The 5902-nt window shown below is 47.9% G+C and overlaps 6 non-coding genes and 1 pseudogene across 6 annotated transcripts; all 7 read left to right on the top strand.

Moving 5' to 3' along the window:
- Positions 1 to 751: 751 nt before the first annotated feature.
- Positions 752 to 929, top strand: LOC121311048 (annotated as a pseudogene).
- A 438-nt stretch (positions 930 to 1367) lies between these two features.
- LOC121311015 lies at positions 1368 to 1485 on the top strand. Its single transcript, XR_005949036.1, has one exon. It is a non-coding gene; the product is annotated as a U5 spliceosomal RNA (small nuclear RNA).
- A 189-nt stretch (positions 1486 to 1674) lies between these two features.
- LOC121311040 lies at positions 1675 to 1867 on the top strand. The gene has a single exon (XR_005949060.1). It is a non-coding gene; the product is annotated as a U2 spliceosomal RNA (small nuclear RNA).
- Positions 1868 to 2314: 447 nt separating this feature from the next.
- Positions 2315 to 2432, top strand: LOC121311014. The gene has a single exon (XR_005949035.1). It is a non-coding gene; the product is annotated as a U5 spliceosomal RNA (small nuclear RNA).
- Positions 2433 to 2630: 198 nt separating this feature from the next.
- On the top strand, positions 2631 to 2823 carry LOC121311039. Its single transcript, XR_005949059.1, has one exon. It is a non-coding gene; the product is annotated as a U2 spliceosomal RNA (small nuclear RNA).
- Positions 2824 to 3272: 449 nt separating this feature from the next.
- LOC121311013 lies at positions 3273 to 3390 on the top strand. Its single transcript, XR_005949034.1, has one exon. It is a non-coding gene; the product is annotated as a U5 spliceosomal RNA (small nuclear RNA).
- A 1949-nt stretch (positions 3391 to 5339) lies between these two features.
- On the top strand, positions 5340 to 5521 carry LOC121311050. The gene has a single exon (XR_005949065.1). It is a non-coding gene; the product is annotated as a U2 spliceosomal RNA (small nuclear RNA).
- Positions 5522 to 5902: the final 381 nt, after the last annotated feature.

Here is a 5902-nt window from a genome sequence, read left to right as displayed (position 1 = left end):
AGAGAAAAGGAAGATGCAAAGGAGAAAAGGAAACGGGAAAAGGAGGAATACGCAAAGCTTTCTTGGGCGGAGAAGTTGAAAATAGAAGAGGAGAAGAAGAGAAAGGAAGGCGATAAATATGTAGAGACTTCGATGTATAGACTTGCGTTAATGTATTGTTTTTGTGAAAAAGAATGCCGTGAATTAATGACCTGGAATGAAAGACTGAGAAAGGGACCTACGTTAGAAGGTGAGATAGAGAAATATGAAATTGAGAAAGACAAGATTTTGCAATGTGCTAGATGGAGGGCAGATATAGCAAGGAGGGAGGCGGAAAAGAAATAGGGGAATATGGTTTTGTTTTTTGTTTTTGGCCTTTTTGAATGCCGCTTTGTGTAATGATTATTATAATGAAATAATAGTGTTTGTGTTTTTGTTGTTTTGAATGATAAAATAATTGGGAATATGGGGCTTTGTTTTTGGGGAGCATAGTAATACTTTGTTTGTAGTTTTGCATATATGTAAATTGAAGGTCATTTTCTTGTATTGTTAGAATATATGGTTAGTTTTTGTTTATTAGACTGTGTTTTTGTGCTGTAATGGGAATTAGTATTGTGTGTTTTTTTTGGATGTTTTGTTTTGTTAAAGTAAAGTAATGGTTTCTGTTTAGTTATTTTTGTATATGTAAAAGCTAGTTTTTGATTTGTGTTCAGTTTTGTAATTGTAATAAGTGTTGTGTTTTTTGAATGTTTTTGTGTTGTTAATTGTTAAGATTAAATTTATTATAAAAATCAATCTGTTCTTATCAGTTTAATATCTGATACGTCCCCCATAGGGGGACCGTCTATATTAAATGGATTTTTGGAAGCGGGAGATGGAAGCGGGGCTTGCTCCGTCCACTCCACGCATCGACCCGGTATTGCAGTACCTCCGGGAACGGTGCCCATTTCTCAGAAAGGTCAAAAGAGAGAGAGAGAGCGAGAGAGAGCGAGCGAGCGAGAGCGAGAGAGAGAGAGAGAGAGAGAGAGAGAGAGAGAGAGAGAGAGAGAGAGAGAGAGAGAGCCCCACCCTAACCCTCCCTCCCTCCCCACCTCCCCTTTCCTGGGACGCGCCGTTTTCCCGCTCTTTTCGTTTCGTTTTTTTTTTTTTTTTTTTTTTTTTTTTTTCATATTTCATATTCAGGCAGGCCTAACACACGCAGCAGGCCAGTGTAGCAGCAGCAGCAGCAGCAGCAGCAAAAGCGCCCTTTCGCCGGGGCGGAACGGCAGATGCGTTTTGGGAGGAGTTCCCTGTTTTTGTTTTGCGTGCGTGGCCTCGCTGCCGCTTGGCAGAGGGGAGGGCCTTTGGGCCTTTGGGCCGGCCGGAAGGGCTCGGCCACCAGCAAAGGCACGCTCCGGCTTCTCTACAGCTCGAATGAACCTTTCGCCTTTTACTAAAGATTTCCGTGGAGAGGAGCATTTACGAGTTCGATCCAATTTTTGGACAGCCCTTCCCCTCAGGGAGGGGCTCCACCTGGAGTTTAAAAGCAGAACGAGCACAGAAAGGGCGGTCGCCCCCGTTGGAGCCCGGCACCTTTCCTTCCTTCCTTCCTTCCTTCCTTCCTTCCTTCCTCCCTCCGCCCGCCCGAGAAGCAAGTACCACGACTGCTGCGGCGGGCGGCCGCGCCCGGGGCGTTTGGCCAAAACCATTGTGGGCATCGCTTCTCGGCCTCTTGGCTCAGATCAAGTGTAGTATCTGTTCTTATCAGTTTAATATCTGATACGTCCCCCATAGGGGGACCGTCTATATTAAATGGATTTTTGGAAGCGGGAGATGGAAGCGGGGCTTGCTCCGTCCACTCCACGCATCGACCCGGTATTGCAGTACCTCCGGGAACGGTGCCCATTTCTCAGAAAGGTCAAAAGAGAGAGCGAGAGAGCGAGAGAGAGAGAGAGAGAGAGAGAGAGAGAGAGAGAGAGAGAGAGAGAGAGAGAGAGAGAGAGAGAGAGAGAGAGAGAGCCCCACCCTAACCCTCCCTCCCTCCCCACCTCCCCTTTCCTGGGACGCGCCGTTTTCCCGCTCTTTTCGTTTCTTTTTTTTTTTTTTTTTTTTTTTTTTTTTTTTTTTTTTTTCATATTTCATATTCAGGCAGGCCTAACACACGCAGCAGGCCAGTGTAGCAGCAGCAGCAGCAGCAGCAGCAGCAAAGCGCCCTTTCGCCGGGGCGGAACGGCAGATGCGTTTTGGGAGGAGTTCCCTGTTTTTGTTTTGCGTGCGTGGCCTCGCTGCCGCTTGGCAGAGGGGAGGGCCTTTGGGCCTTTGGGCCGGCCGGAAGGGCTCGGCCACCAGCAAAGGCACGCTCCGGCTTCTCTACAGCTCGAATGAACCTTTCGCCTTTTACTAAAGATTTCCGTGGAGAGGAGCATTTACGAGTTCGATCCAATTTTTGGACAGCCCTTCCCCTCAGGGAGGGGCTCCACCTGGAGTTTAAAAGCAGAACGAGCACAGAAAGGGCGGTCGCCCCCGTTGGAGCCCGGCACCTTTCCTTCCTTCCTTCCTTCCTTCCTTCCTTCCTCCCTCCTCCCTCCCCGCCCGCCCGCCCGAGAAGCAAGTACCACGACTGCTGCGGCGGGCGGCCGCGCCCGGGGCGTTTGGCCAAAACCATTGTGGGCATCGCTTCTCGGCCTCTTGGCTCAGATCAAGTGTAGTATCTGTTCTTATCAGTTTAATATCTGATACGTCCCCCATAGGGGGACCGTCTATATTAAATGGATTTTTGGAAGCGGGAGATGGAAGCGGGGCTTGCTCCGTCCACTCCACGCATCGACCCGGTATTGCAGTACCTCCGGGAACGGTGCCCATTTCTCAGAAAGGTCAAAAGAGAGAGAGAGAGAGAGAGAGAGAGAGAGAGAGAGAGAGAGAGAGAGAGAGAGAGAGAGAGAGAGAGAGAGAGAGAGAGAGAGAGAGAGAGAGAGAGAGAGAGAGAGAGAGAGCCCCACCCTAACCCTCCCTCCCTCCCCACCTCCCCTTTCCTGGGACGCGCCGTTTTCCCGCTCTTTTCGTTCTTTTTTTTTTTTTTTTTTTTTTTTTTTTTTCATATTTCATATTCAGGCGCCTAACACACGCAGCAGGCCAGTGTAGCAGCAGCAGCAGCAGCAGCAGCAAAGCGCCCTTTCGCCGGGGCGGAACGGCAGATGCGTTTTGGGAGGAGTTCCCTGTTTTTGTTTTGCGTGCGTGGCCTCGCTGCCGCTTGGCAGAGGGGAGGGCCTTTGGGCCTTTGGGCCGGCCGGAAGGGCTCGGCCACCAGCAAAGGCACGCTCCGGCTTCTCTACAGCTCGAATGAACCTTTCGCCTTTTACTAAAGATTTCCGTGGAGAGGAGCATTTACGAGTTCGATCCAATTTTTGGACAGCCCTTCCCCTCAGGGAGGGGCTCCACCTGGAGTTTAAAAGCAGAACGAGCACAGAAAGGGCGGTCGCCCCCGTTGGAGCCCGGCACCTTTCCTTCCTTCCTTCCTTCCTTCCTTCCTCCCTCCCGCCCGCCCGAGAAGCAAGTACCACGACTGCTGCGGCGGGCGGCCGCGCCCGGGGCGTTTGGCCAAAACCATTGTGGGCATCGCTTCTCGGCCTCTTGGCTCTGCTCAAGTGCTGTTGGGAAGGCGAAGGTTATGTTCTAGAAGGCGTGAGCTGGATAGAAAGTAATTATTTGCAAAATGGAAGATCATGGAAAGAATACCCTTCGCTTTCTGCTGAAGCAATCCTCGGGATTGTGGGGAAGGAGAAAGTTTGTGTTGGAGGTCGTCTTCGGGCTATTGGAGTTGGATGTCGAAGATGTACTTTGTTTGAAGGAGAACATCGGGAGAGGGAGATTTGACCTGACTCTGCAGACAGAAGAACACTGTTTGAAAGTAATGAAGATTTTTGGAGCTAACAAGGAAAAGTTGCCTGCCAGTGCGTTTAATATGGAGCCTTTGTTTCTTCAGGACTGAAGGACAGTTTTTGTGACAATGTCCTGCCCTTTTTTTTTGGTGGAGGATATTACCACAAGCTTGAAAAGCCGTTTTGAGCTACAGAGTGAGATACCTCTGAAGACCATGGATTCGGAAGGAATATGGAATGGGGTGTGGAAATACACGGCAAGATTGCATATGAAGGACGGAAAGTTGCTTCATGTTCGACCTGACTTTAGGATTGGTGCGGTAAGAGGCACTGTTTACTACAGAGGTCAGCCAAGAGTTTGTTTTAAGTGCAATAGAGCAGGGCATTTTGCTGCAGACTGTGAAGAGATTGTTTGTAAGAACTGTAATCAGGCTGGCCATGTTTCTAAAGACTGCCCCAGTGGGATTAAATGCAATCTTTGTGGAGCAAATGAGCATGTGTATAAGGACTGTCCGCAGAGTGCTAGGAGTTATGCTCAAGCTGCAAGAGATGGAGGGAAGAAAAAAGATGATGTAAAAGGAGAGAACACAGAGAGAAAAAAAGAACCAGAGGAAAAAGAAACTGAAAAGAACAAAGGAGAGAGTGTTTGGGGAGGAGCTAGCAAAAAAGGAGGCGGAACGGCGGGAAAAAGTGGAACTGAACAGACAAAGGAAAAGGGCGGAGAATCGAGAAAGGAGGAGGGAAGAGGTGGTTCCAAAGCTGATCAGCAGAGGTCCCCAGAGCATTCTACTTCAGACCTGACAGGAAGAGCAGAGGGAGAGGTGCTGAGAAAGAGAAAAGATAGAGAAGGAAAGGAGGTGAGGACTAGTGAAGACCCATCGAGAAAGATAAGAGGAGGAAAGGAAGGTTTAACAACGGGCCAGAGTTGGGGTGAAGCAATGGAGGAAGAGGAGAAGAAGAGAACAGGACAGAGCAAAGAACAAAAAGATGGTGAAACTTCAGAAGAGAAGTTAATGAACACTGTATGTCCTAAGGAATATGAAGAGCTTGTGGCATGGAAGGAGAGAATGAGAAAGGAAAGGATTACAGAGACAGAGTGGAAAAAATATGAGGAAGAGAGAAGGAGGATTTTGGATTTAGCAAAGTGGAAGGCGGACGAGGTGATGAGAAGGCACCTACCAAAGTATTAGTTTGGAGGAATAGAGTTGAAGAAAGACTTTATGATTGTTTTTCTGCACATTAGTGGCCGTGGCGGCACATGCTTTGACAAGGCCACGTGAATAAATGTTTGTTTTGTGGTTTTGATTGTATTGAAAAAAAAGGAAAAAAGAAAGATTTCTGTTTTTTGAATCAGTTTTGTGATTATATGTCTAGTTTCTTAGTTATTGTTTTATATGTAATAGATAGATTTTGTTTTAGTGTTTTGGTTTTGTAATGATAATAATGTTTTGTGTTTTGTGAATGTTTTTTTGGAGTATTGTTTAAATGATAAGATTAAATAAAATTATTTTTCCAAAAAAAAAAAAAAAATCTGTTCTTATCAGTTTAATATCTGATACGTCCCCCATAGGGGGACCGTCTATATTAAATGGATTTTTGGAAGCGGGAGATGGAAGCGGGGCTTGCTCCGTCCACTCCACGCATCGACCCGGTATTGCAGTACCTCCGGGAACGGTGCCCATTTCTCAGAAAGGTCAAAAGAGAGAGAGAGAGCGAGAGAGAGCGAGCGAGCGAGAGCGAGAGAGAGAGCGAGAGAGAGCGAGAGAGAGAGAGAGAGAGAGAGAGAGAGAGAGCCCCACCCTAACCCTCCCTCCCTCCCCACCTCCCCTTTCCTGGGACGCGCCGTTTTCCCGCTCTTTTCGTTCTTTTTTTTTTTTTTTTTTTTTTTTTTTTTTTTTTCATATTTCATATTCAGGCAGGCCTAACACACGCAGCAGGCCAGTGTAGCAGCAGCAGCAGCAGCAGCAGCAGCAAAGCGCCCTTTCGCCGGGGCGGAACGGCAGATGCGTTTTGGGAGGAGTTCCCTGTTTTTGTTTTGCGTGCGTGGCCTCGCTGCCGCTTGGCAG

Source organism: Polyodon spathula, unplaced genomic scaffold (assembly GCF_017654505.1).
Source record: "Polyodon spathula isolate WHYD16114869_AA unplaced genomic scaffold, ASM1765450v1 scaffolds_2908, whole genome shotgun sequence".
NCBI classification, from domain to species: Eukaryota; Metazoa; Chordata; class Actinopteri; order Acipenseriformes; family Polyodontidae; genus Polyodon; species Polyodon spathula.
Note: the sequence above shows the minus strand (reverse complement) of the source record. Positions and strands in the feature narration are given on the sequence as shown.